The 21541-nt window shown below is 35.9% G+C and overlaps 1 pseudogene; it reads right to left on the minus strand.

The window, feature by feature from the left end:
* The window catches only part of LOC100337955 (mitochondrial import inner membrane translocase subunit TIM14 pseudogene), an 86851-nt pseudogene that overhangs the window by 40770 nt on the left and 24540 nt on the right, over positions 1-21541 (minus strand).

Below are 21541 nucleotides of genomic sequence, written 5' to 3' on the forward strand. Positions count from 1 at the left end.
GAAACCAATAAACTTCTGTTAACATCCCACTGTAGAAAGGGTCATGATATGTCATTTGTTGATTTCACCACTTTTACTTACTTCTAGAAGTCAAAATCAATAGATGTTACTAAAATGTATGTTCACACAAACACACATGGAGCTTGTTAGGGATCAAGTGATTATCTTCTTGCCTATATTTCTCAGATAAAAGAAGAAAAGAAGGATGTCTTCTCGGATTAAAAGTTGTTCTTGGTCAGAATGGCATCGAAACACCTCAACTCGTATATGTCCAATAAATTCCTTGCTGAAAATTACTGAGGTGGATCTAGAAAACTGCCTTGTTCTGTTTTTGAGGATACATGGAAAACTTTCCACAAGGTTTGACATTTGTAATAAATCTGAAATACTGCATATCATCAAAACTTACTGGAATGCTTAAAGTGTTATAAGCAAATGTGTAGTGTAGGTTAGTTTTGTTTATTTGAAAGGCAGTGTTACGGAGAGAGAGGGAGACACAGAAAGATAGAGAGAGGTCTTCCATCTGCTCGTTCGCTCCCCAAATGACCACAATGGCCAGGGTTTGGAAGTCATGAGCTTCATCTGGGTCTCCCATGTGGATTCAAGGTCCAAGTACTTGGGCCATCTTCTGCTGCATCCCCAGGCCATTAGCAAGGGAGCTGGATCGGAAATGGAGCAATCCCTACTCAAACTGTTGCCCATATGGGATGCCAGCATGGGAGGGGGCAGCTTAACTCGATAAGCCGCAAGAATGGCTTCATGAATAATACTTCTTAATTTTTAAGATTTTAACTAGTTTTTAACATATTCAATATAGTTCGTAGACACAATTCTAATAAGTGCTCTTACTCCTTTCCCCCATCTCTCCCTCTCTCCATCTCCTTCTTTCTTTCTTTATTTTTTTAGTTTTTAAAATAACATCTGTTAAATTTACATTACAGTAAAAAGGTTTAACGCTTAAAGATTTTTAAAAATGTGTCTTTCTCATGGGTCTGAACTCCTGAATGTGCTGAGTTAAGTATAAATGCTAACAAACCTTAAAAAACAATACTGTTTCAATAGATTCCAGAATAGCTACATTGCTCAGAAATGGTCCCTTAGCAGCTGGCTCTGCTCCTGGTTATTTGATGCTCTCACTTTGCAAGTTTCTGGATTAGATCTGAGTTATGTCAAGTACTAGTTGGTATTGATTTTATGGCCATTGTGCTCACAAACCAAGAGCACATTTCTAAAATTTCCACTAGTGTGAAAGCAGATAAACAGATTTCAAAATGAGAAAGTTTCCTACATTAATTTAAATTGATTTTGTTTTTCCCCATTCTGATAAATATTATTTTGAAGTAGAAAAATAAGATGGAAGTAGTATAGTCTTGTGTCGTTAAAAATATCCTAAGGACATGGTATAATTTAATGGAAGATATACAAATAAATCTCAGAAATTCAGTACTCTACTGGCTATTTGATTAACAGTTTCTCTGATTGAGTCTTGCCTTACAAAAATTGATAAAATAAATTTAATTAATTAATAAAATAAAATTACTAAAATAAAATTAACCATTTGAAATTTTCTTTTTGCTCACTTTGAAAATGTTTCCAGTTTTCTTCTGATTGAATAACAAATTTGAATGGCCGAATCTTTGAGGCAGGTACATCATTATTTTCCAATCGATTTGCTCAAGCAGGTGAAACATACACAAGAATTTGAATGTTCTTTGCAACATAGCTTTCATTTTCATCAGCAAAGACCCAATTTATGTAACCAGGTTAAACTTCTCTGATTAGATCTGTCCAACAGACCCATCAAACAACTTTCAATGTTCTTACTCTCTCACTCTCAACACTTTCACACAGACTGTTTGAAGCCCTCCTGATTATTTCCATAATTATCCAAGACGGGTTACTAAGGCCCAGCCTCTTTGTAATTATCCAGTTTCCCAGTGCAAATTATCTAGCAATCTAAAACACCTTTCTGTGGCTTTATGACCTGATTATTATTTACAGACTTTCCAGCAGAGACCTTCAAGATCATGTAAATGTGTTCATTGGGAAAGTCATTGTATAACTGAATAATTATTTTGTAGGAAGGCAGTTCAAATTTATCATCAGTCATAAAAATCTTTTATCAATGCTTTTATATAAGGCAAGCATATTATTATACTAGCTCCACTTTAGTTCTGACAGAAAGTTTATCAGGAATGATATTATTAGGCCATTAATGCATATTGTAAAATATGGTATCTTATGTTATTATGCAATGCCATTAATTCAAGAAATATTTCCTCTGGTTTTGATATATTTATGTCATAGTCAAAGCTGAAATAACTGTGGAAATAGAAAATATATAGCACAAATCTGAAGTTCAGATTCAGAATAAACTAACATTCAAATTTAACTGAACAGAAGTGGCTTACATTCATTAGTCACAGTATCTATGATGCTGACAGCAATTGTATTTGTTAAGATATTCATAGTTGATAACATAATGAGATAAAATGTAATTAGACATCATTCACTAATGCAGTGTTTATCAAACACCTATATGCTAGACCTTAAGACGTTTATTTATTTATTTGACAGACATTTTTCCCATCCATTGGTTCACTCTAAATGTTTGCAAGGATTGGGACTAGGCTGGGGCTAGGTTGGAACCAGGAGCCAGGAATTCAATCCAGATCTCCATCATGGAGAATCCAATTACTTGAGCCATTTGTGCTGCCTTCCGGGGGTCTGCAATAGCAGGAAGCTTGAGTCAGGAACCAGAGCCAGGTACTGAACCCAGACATTCTGATGTGGTACACAATGTCTTAACTGCTAGTCTAAATGCCTGCCCAGGAACCCAAGATAGATTTATAAATACATCACTGTGTTCCATTAGGAGCTTATAGCCAAGTAAGAACAATAATAAGCGAGTCATTCTAACCAGTGAGATAAACTATAAAATAGGAGTTTATTCGGAATGTTACTGGCACATCTAAGCCAGTCCGTATGTTTCAGGAAATGTATAGATTATGGTCCTGAAAGTGAGAGAGTGCTCTACTCAGAGAAAGCCGTTGGCTCAGATCAGTTGTAACACATTTTGGTCATATCATGTCAACTTAAAATGGAACTTGGCCTTCACCCTGACATTGAGTTGTATCACTGGAGGAGAACATGATCATATTTCAACATGGAAAGATCATCCAGATTAGAGTAGAAAGGATGCTTTATGGAGAAATTAACAATGGAATCAGGGAGACTGATTCCGGTAAGAAATGATACTGTCCTTGACCGTGGTGGCTGTTGCAGAGAAAATAAAACACATAAAATGCACTCTGTCTTAACTTATTCTGCTATGGAAAGCATTTTACTATAGAGTTTAGATATTATTTTTTAAATATCTTGAGATTCTGAGTAGCCATTTACTTAACATGCATGTGATTTGTAACAACATCATAATTTCCTCTTAAACACACATTCTCTATGCATCTTCCAAGTTCCTGTTTGATCTGATCAAACATTTATCTTTGTTTTCCAAAATGTAACTAAATATCATCCACAATCAAAGTCATATAATATTCCATACTTGCAAAAATGTTTGATTTTCTTGTGCTAAAATGTAAATAAGATGAAAGCTAAGATATTTTATTTTGCTGATGTTAAAAATACAGCAAAAGAAGAAAACAAGCCAAATAAAAGTATGGCACCTGGTGAAGCAGAGATATTATATGAAAAACATATTTCTTATGGAAAAAATAAGTATAAAGGGGCATACATGAGAAATACAAGAAGTGAAAAAGAGATGTGACTAAATGTAAATCTAAATTACTTTACCTCTTGTCCACTCATAGGAAAGAATACTAGGAAAAGGCAGAGGTTAAAGCAGTGTTGGGATGGCTGTTTTGCCTGGTGGTCAAGTGACTGCTTGGAATGCCTGCATCTCATCCTAGACTTGCTACGTCTGAGTCCAGCTCTTCACCTGATTTCAGGTTTCTGTTGAAGTGCATGTTTTGTGGTACAGGTGATGAACCCAAGAGTTGGTTCCCTGCCCCAGCCTGGGAGACCTGTACTGAGGTCCTGCAAGCCGACTTTGAACTGGTTATTCACAGCCAGCCAGACATTTGGGGGTGGGGACTGTCTGTCTATCTGTCTCTCCACCTCTCAAGTAAAAGAAAAAAAATGTATGTATGCATGCATGAGTAAGCACTAAAACACACACACACACACACACGCACACAACACACATAGTGAAAAGTGATGAAATGCTATTCCAGAAAGCAATATAACTTGGTGAAATTTTATTCAGTTAGAAAAGAAAAAAATGAAAAAAAATGCACTTCTAGTACGGATAGTGGTACTTCAGGCAAGACACAATCCTCTTTTGTCATCAATTACCATATCTGTAAGTTGATAAAATGCACCCTGCTATATATATCATATGTAACTATCTAACATGAGATAACAGTTTATTTTTAATGTGCAAGATGTTTTATATTGGTTCCTTGTGGAGAGTGATATTTTTCTAAGCATCAAAGAAAGGCAATGAAAAAATTCATTCCAACTAAACAGAAAAACAGTGTTTACTTAAGGGGTAGGCTTTAACAATTATAAACAGACCAATTTAATATAAACAGCATATGTGAACCTATGAAACTCCAGAAGAGTTCAGGAACCCATAAAGTTATATATTTTAAAATAATTGTAGTCAAAATAGCTCCCTTAATGTACCTTGTGCACTCCCCATATGCATATGTTTCACACATGCTCTCTATTTTTTATACAAAGTCAATGTTTTTATACACATTTACATTATTTTTGTGACCATTTTTTAGATTTGTCAATAAAATTTGGCCTCACACATTGATAACACATTCTTATAGTTACATTGTAATTTTTACATAGCAATTTTAGCCCTCTTGAATACACAAATCATCTAAATTTATTGTAGCATTGCTATAATATTTCATAAACAACTTGGGGCCATTTTGGTCACAAAAGAATAGATTTAATATTTCAAGAATCAAATGTAAATAAAACTGACTTATTTATCCAAATGGAGGCCTTAGCTAATGTGTGCAGCTCAAATATATAAATGAAATATACATGTGTGTATGTACATATATATTTATATGTGTGTGTGTGTTTTACTGTACCCTCCTGAACTGAATGTGTCCTTGAGCTAGTGTCAGAATCAGTATTTACAGTATCATGCTTTGTTTCCTGTTTAGCTCCTCATCAAGATGGTGATTGTGGGAGGGAGATAAGGAGGGAAGGAAATATGGTTGTCATCTTAGATAACTGTACCTTAGAACTGTATCTATAAGCTACATTAAATATGTTCTCTTGATGTTAACAGAAATAAATAAAAGCAAAATGATCAAAACTAGGGATGATAATCAAGTGCCAGAAATATTCAGAATTTGGAAAACATAATAAGTTGATTTAATGCATAATGTATAATATCAATATTGATTTTTCTCTCCTCACTGTAGGTTCAAACACTGGCAGACACAGGAGCCAGCAATTTCAGAAGCATCATCAGTTTGAGTGAATTTAGAATGTAGGAAGGCTTTCTAGGACGCAATGAACATTTTTCCAGCTAGGCTGAAATTGTTACACTGCATACTGCCTGGGATTTCAGCCAAGAGGACATCCACTTGCACTGTCATATGCAAGTAATTCTAGGAAGTTTAAACAAGATATTGTATTGTAATTATTCCTACTTCAAGAAAAGTTTATTTTTTTTAAGTTACAATTAGTCTGAAAGAAAGAAGTAGAATTTTCAATGAAAAGTAGAGATGAATTTTGGGCAACATGAATGTTTAGGTGTTGGGGAAGAATGAAAACAGCGATATTAGAGTAAATAATAGCCAATAAACATGGTAAAGGGAGAAAAGTAAAAAACAACTTGCCTCTCCTAAATTTTGCCAAAACTCAACCCACTACATTTTGCCTAGAGAAAGTAACTATAGGAGATTGCCCAATTTGTAAGTAAGATCAATGCTGCCTCTCCCTCTGTGTGGTACCCTGATGCTGTCTGGCCTGTTCCCTAAAAATCAGAAGAATCCAGGAATCCACTCCATTTAGGAAGGGAGTTGTAGCAGTGTATCACATTTGCAGTGTCCTCCAAGCTTTTGTTTGGGAGTCAGTCTCTCTCTCTCATCTAAAGTATAGCTTTACTGCATACAGTATTGTTGGCTGGCATATTTTCCCCCTTCAGTGCTATGAACGTCTCTTCCCAGTCTCTCTTAGACTATAAGTTTTCTGCTGAGAAATCTATAGTCAGGAGGTTTTGGGACCCTGTTTTGTGTTATTTGCTTATTTTTTTGTGTAGCTCTGAGAATCCTCTTTTTAACTTTGGAGGACTTGGTTATAATATGTCTTGGAGTAGACTTAGTTGAGTTGAATTTGACTTATGGTCTCTGACCTTCCTGTAAAGGAAGTTGTATCTTTTCTAGGTTTGGGAAGTTTTCTGCTATTATCTCTTTGAACAGGCTTTCTAGTCCTTCGGTGTTCTCAAGTTCCTCTTGAGAACCAGTAATTTTCCCTTTTCACGTTGTCCCAAAGTTCCTGTAAACTTTCTTCACTCCTCTTATTCTTTTTTGTTGTGTCCCCTTCAGCTAGGTATTTTCAAGCAATTTGTCTTCAAGCACACTGATTCTTCTATTTGGTCTATTCTACTATTGATACCTTCCATCATACTTATAATTTCATTTAATGTACTTTTCATTTGAAGGATTTCTGACCAATTTTTAAAATTCCATCTCTCCGCCAAGTCTCTCTTTTAGAGTATTACTCAATTAATCGATCTGAGTTCAAGTTCTTATCACTCTCATCTTGTCCATTTGTCAGTTCATACAATGCTTATCTGCACCCTATAATCCATACAGACCTTTGTGGGGAATGATAACCTTTGTTATGCCTCAAGCACTACTATGGACTCCCAGACAGGTGCCACGTAGTTTTGGACTTGCCTGATGTTACTTACCAACCTGTAACCCTAGGTTCACACTGACATTCTATCTGTCCACCTGTGATACTTGTCCTCTGTCATAAGGCAGAGTAGCTGTGAGAGAGAGAGAGAGAGAGAGAGAGAGAGAGAATCAGAGAGACAGAGAGATTTTCCAATCAATAGCTGGTTCACTCACTAAATGATGACTGGGGTTGGGCTAGGCTGAACTCAGGAGTCTGGAACTCCATCTGAGTCTCCCACGTGGGTGGCATGAATTCTGCTGCTTTCCCAAGCGAGTTATTAGGGCAGCTGAGACTGAACTGGCACTCTAGCATGGAATGCTGACATTGCAGACAGCAGCTTAACCTGCTGCACCACAGCAACAGCCCTGATTATACTCCTTGTTAATGTTGACCATAAATTAAGTTTTTCAGTGAAAACCTTTTCCACTGCAGCTGTATCTTTTCAGCTGAAGACAACAGGATGTGACTGACAATGACAATTCAGTGAAACATATAGGGAAATCACAGATTTGAGGAAAGGCAGAAGACAAGATAAAAAAAAAAGTGTTCCTGTGCCAACTATTTAACAATCTTTGAATTACATTTTCTTTTCCATTCATATGAAAATACTAACAACTGCCTAAGACAATTGTTAAAAGGATTGCATTCCTACAATGAGGAATATATGCATGTATGTATTCCTTTATATTTATGACAATTATATTCTAAAACTTTTAATATCACCAATTTTGAGGATAAGGAAATGTTTTGATAAGCTGCTGGATTTTTCATATGTTATGTTGAATTTGCATAAAGAATTATGCTGTCACTGTTAACTAGCTTTTTAACATTCTTTATAATATTAAAAAATTAAATATTTATTCATTTATTTGAAATGCAGAGAGAGAGAGAGAGAGAGAAATGGAGAGAGAGAGAGAGGAAGGGAGGGAGATCTTACGTCTGCTGGTTCACTCCCTAAATGGCTGCAATGGCTGCAATGGCCAGGCTGGGCCAAGCTGAATCTAAGAGCCAGGAACTTCATCCAGGTTTCTCATATGGCTACAGGGGCCAAAGCACTTGGGCCACCTTCCACAGCTTTCCTAGACATGTTATCAAGGAGCTGAACCAAAAGTGGGACAGCTGGGACTTGAACTGGTGCCCACAGTGTGGCAGGTTAGCCTGCTATGCTACAATGCCTTCCTCAATTCTTTATAATCTTGTATATGACAAAAGATATCATATATTTAAGACAAATAAAATACTGGGATAATATACTGGAAGAAAATATTTTTACTCTCTTTTTCTATTATTTTACTCTTTTTCTGTACTATATTAGAGTATGTTGATTTATTATAGATAATATATATAAATTAATAAATAACAAAACATTGAATAGAGAAAATAGATAAACAAATAGCAAATTTCAATATAAACCTATATAATTATACTCAATATTCTGAAAAAGCTTAGGAAGATATATACAATCTCATTAATAATCAGACAAAAAACAGAAGATGGCAAGCTAAAATAGCAATGGAGTTTTTTTGTCTAGAAAATTAACAAATATTACTGTTTGATTATTTTACTTGCAAGTGAGAATATGGAGAAATGTGGATAAAAATAAGAATTGATAACAATCTATTTGAAAGAAAAATTGGTTCAATTTAGAAGAGTGAAATATGCATACACTCTATGAATCAAGATTCCATCTGTCAGCACACAGACCAGAGAAAAATGTATTCCATCTTCAGACTGGCAGATGCAGAGTGCACTACATGACTCACTATAGGAGGATGGTGAATACATTTTGGCTAAATACACTACAGAAGGCTATATAGGATTTACAAAGGATGGGGAAGATATATATGCTGTCATGGAGTCATGAAAACTGAAAATCAAGATGCAAAATGTGAATTATTTGATATCACATATCTAAAACATATTATTTGACCTACATTATCATCTATGGTGGACAGGAATTAGAAACAACAAATAAAGAATATTTCACTTCATCTGTAACATTATTATTATTATTTTTTTTTTTGACAGGCAGAGTGGACAGTGAGAGAGAGAGAGAGAGAGAAAGGTCTTCCTTTTTTGCCATTAGTTCACCCTCCAATGGCCGCCACGGTCGGTGCGCTGCAGCTGGCGCACTGCGGTGATCTGAAGGCAGGAGCCAGGTGCTTCTCCTGGTCTCCCATGGGGTGCAGGGCCCAAGCGCTTGGGCCATCCTCCACTGCACTCCCTGGCCACAGCAGAGAGCTGGGCTGGAAGAGGGGCAACCGGGACAGAATCCGGCGCCCCGACTGGGACTAGAACCCGGTGTGCCGGCACCGCAAGGCAGAGGATTAGCCTAGTGAGACACGGCACCGGCCCATCTGTAACATTTAAAATATATGTTTAAATTAAAGAAAGACATTTCCCACAAAGCTTTATAGTTGCTGAAAAATGTAAAAAATGCATTTATCTATATGGCCAGGTAATTAAAATGTTTTTATTACATAAGGTCAAGTGTTAACTGCATCTAAACCTGTGTGTGTTGGGGAGTAGTGGCTGATCACTAGCTTCTGGGTAAGTATTCTTGAGTATAAATCGAGTGTAGACAGTGGGGGAATTGTTAGTAAGATCTGAAATGATAGCAGTGGTAGTGAAGAGTAGCAGGATGATAATGTGCATGACCCCATAGAAGTTTAGAGCTGAAAGGATACCTGATGCATAGTTTTGTTGACCAGAAAAAGGGAGACAAATAAAAGTTCAGTGCTGTGCTGGAGGCCACACTGATATTTAGTGGAAGAACAAAGACCTATGGCCACCTGAGAAACTATGAAATGTTATATAAATATCAACCCCTAAGCTGTGGGATTTTTATTGATCTTTATAATTTAGAGGTAATGTGCACTGCATATTAGACCATGTGACAATGCTAACTTAGATTCTCAAAAGGGTCATGATTCAAGATGAACAAGTGCTTCATAATGAAAACAGTTAAAACAAAACGTTGTATCTATAATACACTCTCTCATTTTAAGATTAAAAATTTCTTCCCTCTTTTACCCAGTCAACACTGAAGTTTATGATTTAAATTGGGAAACTATTTTTAAAAACTTACCCTATAGGTTGTATATGAGTTTCTTATTATAACATATTTGTTTGCCTAACATATATGTAACCTGTCAGTTGGAGGAACCTTTATGTTGGGAAATCTGCTAGGTTCTCTGACACTCATTGTCTGTCTCTAAAATAGTGGTAATTATTAATTCAGGACATACCTTTCATGAATAGAAAAGACTTACTGTACAACAGCAAGATAACCATACCATTTTCTGTTGCTGTAACAGATTACTAGACACAGGGTAATATATAAAGAAGAGAGGTTAATTTTGCTCATTATGATGGATGCTGGGAATTAGAAGATTCTCAGGCTGTATCTGGTGAGGGCCTCACACTGCTTCAACCCATGAGGGAAACTGGTAGAACAAGTGGGTGCATGGGAAGAGGGAGAGTGTGAATGGTGACTTTCTTTATAGCAATCCACTCTTGGACTAATGAGTCCAGACCTGCAAGAGTGACAGTTCACTCATGGGAGAAAGGAATTAAACCATTAATGAAAGTTTATTACTAAAAGACTTGCCTGTAGGCCTGATCTTCTAACAATGCCTCATTGAGAAATTAAGGTTCCAAGAAATGAATTTGGGTGAACACATTCAAACCATAGCACCTCTGTTTTTGTCTAGCACATCCCTCTCTGCATTTAGACAAAATGGTTGCTAGAGGAACAGTAAATAAAGTTATATATAGAAAATGGATTGCCAGTGGTTGCTCGGAAGTTGATCTGAGACATTGGAAAGAATAGAAACAACAGAAAATTAGATTCAATTATACTGGTAAGAAGCCATTTATAATTCAAAAATTAGCAACCTAAATTACTTCCATCAGCAACTGTTACATGCACCAAGTGATGTCCTCTGGGATAGTCATGCTTTTAATGAAGCATTATATAATGTGAATGAAAGAAGAAATTGCTGAACTTCCTTTCACTTGCAATTCTCATTCCCTCCTAGAAACATAGGAATAGAAATTGCCTTGTCTCCAAATATCTAAAATTGAATCACATTAAATACTGCTCTGTTAACTTTCTGACCCCATATTATAAAAGCAGTAGGGTTATCCATACCAGAATGAAGAAAATAAGAGGCAGTAATTAGGAGATAAAAGATCATAACAGTATACAGAGCAGGTGGAGTACTAATCTTAAAGTTCCTGTTTTTGGTTTCTTGGAAAGTATTCTAGACTGACTCCAGTGTGGATTAAGTCATCCTTTGCTCACACAACATCGCCTTTCTCCTCTCCAAGAATCATTCTACCCCAACAAAAACTCAGTGTGTAAATAAACACCACCAATCATGAAATGGGAACACTATAAACTTGAATTTCCTACTATTAATTTTCCAGATCAATCACATTCGATCATTTCTCAGATCTATTATTTGTTCTGTCTATAAAAAGAAAGTTCCATTGTAGCCATTGCAATTATAAACTTGCTGAAACTCAGAGTTCTGTAATTCTGAGAAAAAGCTTGAAAATGTCAGAAGCTACAGTGAAGCAATGAGAGCTTAAAAATACACTCTGAATTAAACAATATGCAGTGTATGTTAAAACTTTTCCTAGTAGGTAGCACAAGTTCACTTTATTATAAAGACAGAGCGAGGCTTTCTCAGAGCTCCAGTGCCATATCTAGTAAAATGAAATTTTCATGACAGACATTAAAAGTCATGTTGCATTTAAATAGTGATATTGCTGAAGTCTTTTATCAGACTAGGTCACTTCCATTTAGAACTGATATTCCTATTGAACATTTTTGCTTCAAAAAAAGTCTACATTTGCTTCAATTCCACATCTTAAGTACTTGAATGCAAGTGGAGTTTCTCTCAAATCAGCTAACGTAATTATTTATCTTCCTTTATTCTTTAAGATTATCCTAATCTGAAACACCTTCCCTGGAAGTCTAATATAGTTCTAGAAAGAATCTAGGATTTCTTACTGAGGGATTCAATTTTACTATCATTACTAAGTAAATATGTATTCCCCTTGGATAAAGAATGAACCTATTATGCTTTTCCTGAATAGAAGGAGATCATTTGTAGAGATCTGAAAGAAACTTAAAGGTGCAATTAATTTATTACAGTTCTTAAGAATTTCCCAGGACAGATACAGGTAGAATAGTAGCTATCATTTGATGGAAGGTTTGTGCCCAGAGGTAGAAGTGGCAAATTAGGAAATAGGAAAATCTGTATCAGTTTTGTTGATGATTTATCCTAAATTTTAGCTTCATTTAAGTTTTCTTCTATAAAATTCACATTTTATAATACTCTTATTTGCATATATTCATTTTTAAACTACAAACCAACTTTATATACATTTTTACACCATTGAACTCTTATGATATTTAATGTTAGAGTAAGTTTTGGCAATTCAACAATAAAGAAAGGGAGTTTAAATGATTACCATAGCTAACATATGTAGTTAAATTGAACAGCTGCATCATATATACTCTGTGTCATGTTTACAAATTATTTTAGGTATTCTATTATCATTGTAGAAAAACTAATCAATTATTTTCTGGGAAATACTTCGATACCCTTTGATAAATATAACTCAGTGCACATATATCAAATTTTCTTTCATTGTAAAACAAGATAAAATTAGAAGAGTGAGAATAATTTAAACTCATTTGGCAACATCTAAAAAACACCCAAGAAGAACAATCAGAACTACTACTAAAGTTAACACACACACATGTACAGACACGTATACATACAAAGAAATTCACACATATACGTAAGCATATAAGCACACAGTCACATATAGCACATATTGTCAAAGATAACAAAAGCACAGAATGAAAAATAATTCATCTTTTATTTGTCTCTGGCTACCAGCTAAATAGTGAAATCCCTCTAGAGAAAATATCCAAACATGATTTCTTTTTCTTTTTTGTCTAAAACTTTTTAACACAATCCTACAAATGTTCATTTCAGCTTTTCTCTTACTACTTAGCTATTCACACAAAGACAAGCACAGTCTTCTCTCTATCCCCCTCTCTCTCTTTTATCCTCTCTCCTTTATTCTACACTAGTGTGGAAAGAGCTACCTTACTTTTTTTAATAGTTGTAGTAATGTAAGAGAATTGATTCAACCAGTTGAGAATTTCAATTACTTCCAAATGTGCAGACATCATTTGGAATATGAATGGTGTGTCTAAAATAATCAGTGAAATCTTGACTGAAAAGCACAAAGCTGGAGGCATCACAACATCTGATTTAAGGAAATGCTGCAGTTATAGTAGCAAGAACAGCATCATAATGGCATAACAACAGACACATAGACCTATGAAACCTACACATCTGTAGATGACTGATTCTCACAAGTACATCACAAACACATGTTGGTGGTCATCATCATGGTGCATCAGGTTGAGGGACCATCTGGAATACCAGCATTCCATGTTGGAGGGCTGGTTTGAGTCCTGGCTATTCTGCTCCCAATATAGCATCATGCTAGTGTACCAGGGAAAGAAGCAGACTATGGTCCAAGTAGTTAGGCTCCTGCCACTCCCATGAAACTATGAAACCACCAGGAGAAAACAGAGGAAACACTTGAAGATACTGGTATGTGCAATGTTTTGGGGGGTAAGACCCTTGAAAGCACAGATAATACAAGCAAACTTGTCAAATGAAATGATGTTAATTCAAGAAGCATTTGCATGGCAGAGGAAACAGCAAGGGAGTGAAGAGAAAACCTTCAGAGCCAGAGAAAATTTTTGCATATTATCTGATAAAATATTTATCTGATAAAATATTAATATTAATAAAATAATTAACATTATATAGTATATAGTATATATAATTATATAAGTATATATTCATATATACTGTATATTATATATTATATATATAATATTATATATAATATTATATATAATATATATTATAATATTATATATTATAATATATAATATTATATATTATAATATATAATATATAAAAATATATAAATATATTTTAAAAATGAGAAATATATTTTCAAGAAGTGGATAAATGGATTCATTATTTTACCTTCAGTTATTATAGCTTAATACCTCATTCACTTCAAATTTGTAAGAACTAATGTAAAGAAGGAAGTATGTTCAAATATTGAAGCATTATTTTGTGATTAAGGCAGTTTATTTCCTGTCAATTAATTCTAAGTAGAATATGGAACCTACATAGGATGTGATGAATAGCATTAATAAACATTTCCAAGTGTTTGTGTATATATATATATATATATATATAAATGCAAGTTGAGGTGTTAATGCTGAATTATGCATCAATATGTATTTCTTTAGACAACCAGATGGTATCATCAAAGCATTTCACTTACTGGTTAGAAGATAATACTTCCTTTAGATTTTCCTTTCCCAAAACTGAAAAATGCGGATACCTGTCAAATAAAGAATTCTGATAGCTTCAAGGCTCTTTGTTGGTGATAAAAATGTGAGTATGACAGATTCTTCCTCTATTAAAATAACCCAATTTTTGTAGAACTGCTTCTGGGAACCTTCTCAAAGATTAACAATATTCTTGGGCAAATATTTAATTTGATTGCCAGAATATGAGAGAGAAAACTTTGTTCAACTCTTTTACTGGCTAAGCATAGCTACTGTGCAATATTATATTTTTAATAGAACATTGCCTTCTTTTTTTTAAAAAAAAAGAAGGCAGAGCAATGGAGACCAGAAGAGAGAGAGAGAGAGAGATCAATTTATCTATCTATCTATCTATCTATCTATCTATCTATCTATCTACTGGTTCACTCCTCAAATAGCCAGTTCAAAACCAGATCCACTCCAAAGTCTGGAACTCCATCTTAGTCTCTCACCTGGGTAACCCACGCATCTTCTGGTGCTTTCCCAGGTGCATTTGTGGGAAGCTGATTGGAAGCAGAGTAGCCAGAGCTTGAACCAGCACTCTGATATGGATGCTGTTGTCTCAAGTGGTTGCTTAACCTGCTTACCACAACGCTGGCCCTGAACTTTGTCTTAAGACAGTTAATGGTGTGAAATAAATAAAATGTATCATCAGGATAATGAATGAAGCACCCTGTTGGAAAACTTGGTATCTTTCTGCTTGAGTAAAATTTAACATTTTACTCATTTACAAGACTAATATTTAAATACACAGGCATTAGTAAACAGGCTTATTCTTTCTAAGACTTTTCCTGGTTCTAAGTGATAAAATCTCATTGTTGGTATAAAGAAGGGTATTGTGTTCTCATTTGGAATAGAAAGTGGCATGAACCCAAGTCCTTCAATAATTACCCTAAAGGACTCAAGTAAAATTAAGGTGCAGAAGATGTAGGTTACATCCATTTGATGATGTTTAGAATTAGAATCGTATTTGTTGTGGCTGGTATCATGGTGCAGCAGGTTAAGCTACCAAGTACAATGCTGGCATCCCATATCAGAGTGACAGTTAAAATCCTGGATACCCTGCTTCCCATCCAGCTCACTATTAATGCGCTTAGGAAAGCAGTGGATCATGGTCTTAGTACCGACCCTGACAACTCGCATGGGAGACCCGGATGGAATTCCTGGCTCCTGGCTTCAGCCTGGCCCAGCCCTAGCTGTTGCTGCCACTTGGGAAATAAACCAGCAGATGGAAGATCTTTCCACCTCGTCCTCTCTCTATATAACACTGTCTTCCAAATTAAAAAAAAAAAATCTTCTTTTTATTTTTTTTAAATCTTTTTTTAAAAAATGCATTTTTCAAAATATTTTTCTTATGCTTATTCTGGTTGCCATATTATGAGATAGATTATGTAAGACTTTGTGGTTTTGTATCTTTACTGAGATTGTCTAGTTTTCTAGTAGATGATTTCTATCTGTAGACTCAAAATCTCGTAAATAAATGAGATACGATAGGAAGAGTCTTGTCTGTAATGATATATAGATTTAGTCCAGCAATTACCATGAGATGGATTCAACAATAATATTTTGCAGATATTGTAACAACTCAAGGCTTTGCTATTTTGTGACAATAGATTTCCTCTTTTTTAATTTTTATTTATTTACTTAATTTATTTGAAAGGCAGAGAAACAGAGATAGAGATCTCCCATCTGTTTGTTTACTCCCTAAATGCCTGCAACAGTCGAGGCTAGGTCATGTTGAAACTAGGAGCTTGGAACTCAATTCAGGTGTCCCACAGGGGTGGCAGGGCTCCAAGTACTTGAGCCCTCACCAGCTGCCTCCTATGGGATGCATTAGCAGGAAGCTGGAATCGGAAACAGAGTGCTGGGACTCAAATCCAGTCACTCTGACACAGGATGTGAGCATCCCAAGTGGCATCTTAACTGCTGCACCAAATGTCACCTGTATTTTTTTTAAAGATTTATTTATTTATTTGAAAGAGTTACACAGAGAGAGGAGAGAGAGAGAGAGAGGTCTTCCATCTACTGGTTCTCTCCCCAGATGGTCGCAATGGCTGGAGCTGTGTTGATCTGAAGCCAGGGGCCAGGAGCTTCTTCTGGGTCTCCCACATGGGTGCAGGGGCCCAAGGACTTGGGCCGTCCTCCACTGCTTTCCCAGGCCACAGCAGAGAGCTGGGTTGGAAGTGGAGCAGCCGGGTCTTGAACCGGTGCCCATATGGGATGCCAGCACTTCAGGCCAGGGTGCTAACCCACTGTGCCACAGTGCTGGTCCCCACCTGTACCTTTTTAAAAATAAAATTATACTTTTTTCCTTTTCAGATGCCTTTGCAGGGAACTGTCTCTGTGCAATTAAATGAGAGAGAGAGAGAGAGAGAGAGAGAGAGAGAGAGAGAGAATTTGACAAGTCTGGACGATTCTTATAGGATAAAATCTGTATTCTGTCTCTGTATTCTGTATTCTGGCAGTGTAGACCTCAATTTGTAAAATTGAAGTCATAGTTTAAAATCCAAGGACTTAATGTGAATGCCTAAAGCAACTTGAAGCATACAGATAATTTTTGACAAGGAATAAAAGATAGGAGTGAAATTTGTATATGAATAAAATAATCAGATTTTTAAAATTCCAATTTAGTCCTCTAAATAGTCTGTCTGTATTGATTGTATTCAGCTGGTTGAAGTGTATAATTCTACCCCAAAGGTAATTAGTCCCTATCATTTACTTAAATGATGTGCTTTTAATCAAGATTTCAATTTCAGTCAATGTCTCTGAAATAATGTAGAATATAAAAGAAAATTAGAACATTTAGTCCACATACAGCAATCAAGAAAAAACAAAATAAAAGATTCTAAATGCTCTTTTATGTAATTAACCGCTTTAAATGAAGCAAATTTCAAATGTCAGAGACATATAAATGGATGGATAGGAAAATATTTCTGTATGTATTTTAAATTATTACTGAGTAACAGCAAAAGGTATAAATCAAATATAGAGCACTGAGGAGTAGTTGCTTATCAGCAAAAATTATTCTACAGGACTTTTTATCTGAGGTAGGGAAAGCAAGTGAATGGGTAGGAATGGAAGGGAAGTTGACACCAACAATTCCAAAATGTGTCCCATTGAATGGTTGAATACATTAAATGCAATAGAACTTAACTTTTACTGTACAGGCTGAAATGGAGCAATCATTTGAAATTACTCTCAGATCCACATCAAGATGGTTGATCATTAGTATAGAGGTAGTATTTTTTTAAATGCTGGTCATGTGGTGTTTTGTCTGTTTTTTTTTTTTTTTGGTAACATGCTTTTTTGTAAGCATGAGCTCTCCAAACTCTGCAAAATTACATTTGGTAACCTCTGGTTGCTTCTAAGGCAGTCCACTGCCTCCATAGTAGCCCACCTCGTCTGTGGGGGAAACATTCCAGGACCCCTAAGCAGATACAAACCCCAGACACAGTGTTTTTTCCTATGTATACACACCTATATGATAAAGTTTAATTTATAAATTAGACCTGGTAGGAGAATCACAATAATAAATTAGTAATAGAGTAGAACAATAAAGTAATAAAGTAGAACAATAAAGTTACAAAAGTTATTTACAACCTATAAGTTATTTCCAGATTTTCCATTTAATACTGTTGAACACAGGTAATGAAACAGTGGAAAGCAAAATATCAAAAAAGGGGACTAATGTACTCAAATTCCAATTGAATCTGATCTTTCCTTGGAATCTAATCAGTAAGTCTTTGGAAATAAGTACAAACTTTGATTAGAAGATAAGGGAGTGTTAATGAGAGAAAAGCGTTGTTTGGAAGAAACAGAATCATAAGTAGTGAGTAGCCCTAATAACTTAATATGAATATTCAGGTACAGTTTTAAAAACTTTATTGCCATTGTAAATGAAATGCAGAGAGACACAGACAGAAACAGAGAGAAATTTTCCATCTACTAGTTTACTCCCCAGATGCCTGCAATAGCCAGGACTGGAGCAGGCCAAAGTCAGGAGCCTGGAGCTCAATCTGGGTCTCCCCTGAGGGTAGCAGAAATCCAAACTACTTGAGCTGTCACCTGCTGCCTCTCAAGGTGTGTGTTAGCAGAAATCTGACTTGAAAGCAGAGAACCTGGGACTCGAATCAAGCATCTGGTTGCAGGCTCTCAAATGGCAAATTAACCACAGCACTGAACACCTGCCACCAGGTGCCATTTTTTTAAAAAAAAACTGTAAATAAAAGGATATCTTTTTAAATAACTTTGGGATAATTATATTTTTATAAATCATAATCTGCTGTATGTGTTCCAAAAAATATGTACTTAAGTAATTAAGTGTTATAATAGGAATATTTGCAAGGAAAATATAACATGTTTCTACAATTAATAATTATGAAATTAACCATTGTAAATATATTAAATTGTTTTAATTATAGTAACCATTTTACTATCTTTATGGACCCTATAAAATCATGTTGTAAATTTTAATATGCACAATAAAAGGTATAAAAATTTTATATTTTTTGAGTGAAGTTCATATTTCATATTTAAAGGGACATACATTTAAAAGTGATTTTAAATATAATAAGTTTATTTAAGTGGATAATTTACATCAAGAAAAATATTCAATAGAGGTGGAGGGAAAATACTCAAAAAATTGGTTGAGCATGTAATTAGCACAAATTTCACAAAGTAGAACTCCCAAAGGAATGAAAACTGCTGCTAAGGAAAAGTGACTTTAAGTGGGTTACTCTTATATTTACCCATAGCTTAAGAGATTTGGCAGACTGCTAGCCCATTGATTTTAGCTCCTAGTTCAACCTACACCTCTGGTAAATATACGACCAATGTGTGTGCTCTCTGTTGAGAACAAGTGACTCTGCCTCTCAGCATTTGTGCACTTTCCAGATGTAAATCTTTTTCATGCCAAGTTTCTCGCCAGGCTGAACACACTTCCACAGTCTTCTTGGACTGTCCATGAGAACTGAAACTGAGTCCCCATGTCCCCTAGTGCCTTTGATGTAGACTTTATCAGGCCCCAGTCTCTCCTTCTCTTAGCTTACAATTCTGTTTTCATTTCATTAAAATGATTTCATTTTCAAATAAAAATTAACATGCAGTGCTAGAAAAGACTCATTAAGTTAAAGGATAGGTATGTTAGATTTGTAAAATATGCTAAATGAAGCTCTCTGACTATTCCAGTTTTATTGCTGGTGTAAAGTTGTATTAAATAAAAATAATTTTTAAAAAATATTGACAATATTGTCTAAAATTCACCCTTAAGTAAACTGAGTTGATCATCCTGTTTGGACAACCATGAAGTATCTATTTCAAGACATGTAAGTTCAGCCGGCACTGCAGCTCACTAGGCTAATCCTCCGCCTGCGGCACTGTCACCCTGGGGTTCTAGTCCCAGTTGGGGCACCAGATTCTGTCCTGATTGCTCCTCTTCAGGTCCAATTCTCTGCTGTGGCCCGGGAGGGCAGTGGAGGATGGCCCAAGTGCTTGGGCCCTGCACCCCATGGGAGACCAGGAGGGGGCACCTGGCTCCTGGCTTCAGGTCAGCGCAGCGCACAGGCTGTGGCGGCCATTTGGGGAGTGAACCAATGGAAGGAAGACCTTTCTCTCTGTCTCTCTCTCTCACTGTCTTAACTCTGCCTGTCCAAAAAAAAAAAAAAAAAAAAAAAAAAAGAAAAGAGAGAGACATGCAAATTCTACCTGAAAACACATATTGAAAAGACACACCAAGGGAAATGCCTTAAATATAAGTGTATTTCACTTCCCTAGCTTCATGAGATATCAGATATTGTGGGATGAACCAATAAAAATAAAGTTCTATCTTTACAGAGATGCAACGTTATCAACATTTTTTCCCTTTCTGCTTCCATCATCTGATAGCAAATTTAATTCAGCAGTTAATACTAAAGAAAGTTTGGAGAGCAGCTTTGTGGTGCTGTGTGTTAAGTCATCATCTGCAAAGCTGGCATCCCATGTGGACTGTAGTTGGAATTCCAGCTGCAGCACTTCCGATCCAGTTCCCTGTTAATGTGCCTGGGAAAACAGTGGAAGATGGCCCAAGTGCTTGGAACTTAACTTTGCAGTCATTTGGAAAGTGAACCAGCAGATGGATATTTCTCTCTCTGTCTCTCTGTCTCTGTCTCTTTGTCTGTGTGTGTGTGTGAGAGAGAATATCTGCATTTCAAATAAATAAGTAAGTAAACACTAGCAATCAGGGAAATGCAAATCAAAAGCACAATGAGGTTTCACCTCACCCCGGTTAGAATGCTCACATACAGAAATCTACCAACAACAGATGCTGGCGAGGATGTGGGGAAAAAGGGACACTAACCCACTGTTGGTGGGAATGCAAACTGGTCAAGCCACTATGGAAATCAGTCTGGAGATTCCTCAGAAACCTGAAGATAACCCTACCGTTCGACCCGGCCATCTCACTCCTTGGAATTTACCCAAAGGAGTTTAAATTGATAAACAAAAAAGCGGTCTGCACCCTAATGTTTATTGCAGCACAATTCACAATAGCCAAGACCTGGAACCAACCTAAATGCCCATCAATGGTAGACTGGATAAAGAAATTATGGGATATGTATTCTTTAGAATACTATACCGCAGTAAGAAACAACGAAATCCAGTCATTTGCAACAAAATGGAGAAATCTGGAACACATCATGCTGAGTGAAGTAAGCCAGTCCCAAAGGGACAAATACCATATGTTCTCCCTGATCGGTGACAACTGACTGAACACCAAAAAGGAAACCTCCTGAAGTGAAATGGACACTATGAGAAATGGTGACTTGATCAACATAGCCCTGACTGCTAATGGACAACTTAATACATTATCCCTCATAGTATTTTTTTTTGTCTGTTCTACTTAATATGACTGGTTTAATTCTGTAATTATCACACAGTTATTCTTAAGTGTTGAAAATTAACTGAAATGTGATCCCTGTTAAACATAAGAGTGGGAATAAGAGAGGGAAGAGATGTATAATTTGGGGCATGCTCGGGCTGACTTGCCCCAATTGGTAGAGTTGGAAACATACCAGGGGATTCCAATTCAATCCCATCAAGGTGGCATGTGCCAATGCCATCTCACTAGTCCAAGTGATCAATTTCAGTTCACAATTGATCATAATGAAA

The sequence above is a fragment of the Oryctolagus cuniculus genome, chromosome 2 (assembly GCF_051225735.1).
Source record: "Oryctolagus cuniculus isolate XC-2025 breed Fujian yellow rabbit chromosome 2, ASM5122573v1, whole genome shotgun sequence".
Taxonomy (NCBI): Eukaryota; Metazoa; Chordata; class Mammalia; order Lagomorpha; family Leporidae; genus Oryctolagus; species Oryctolagus cuniculus.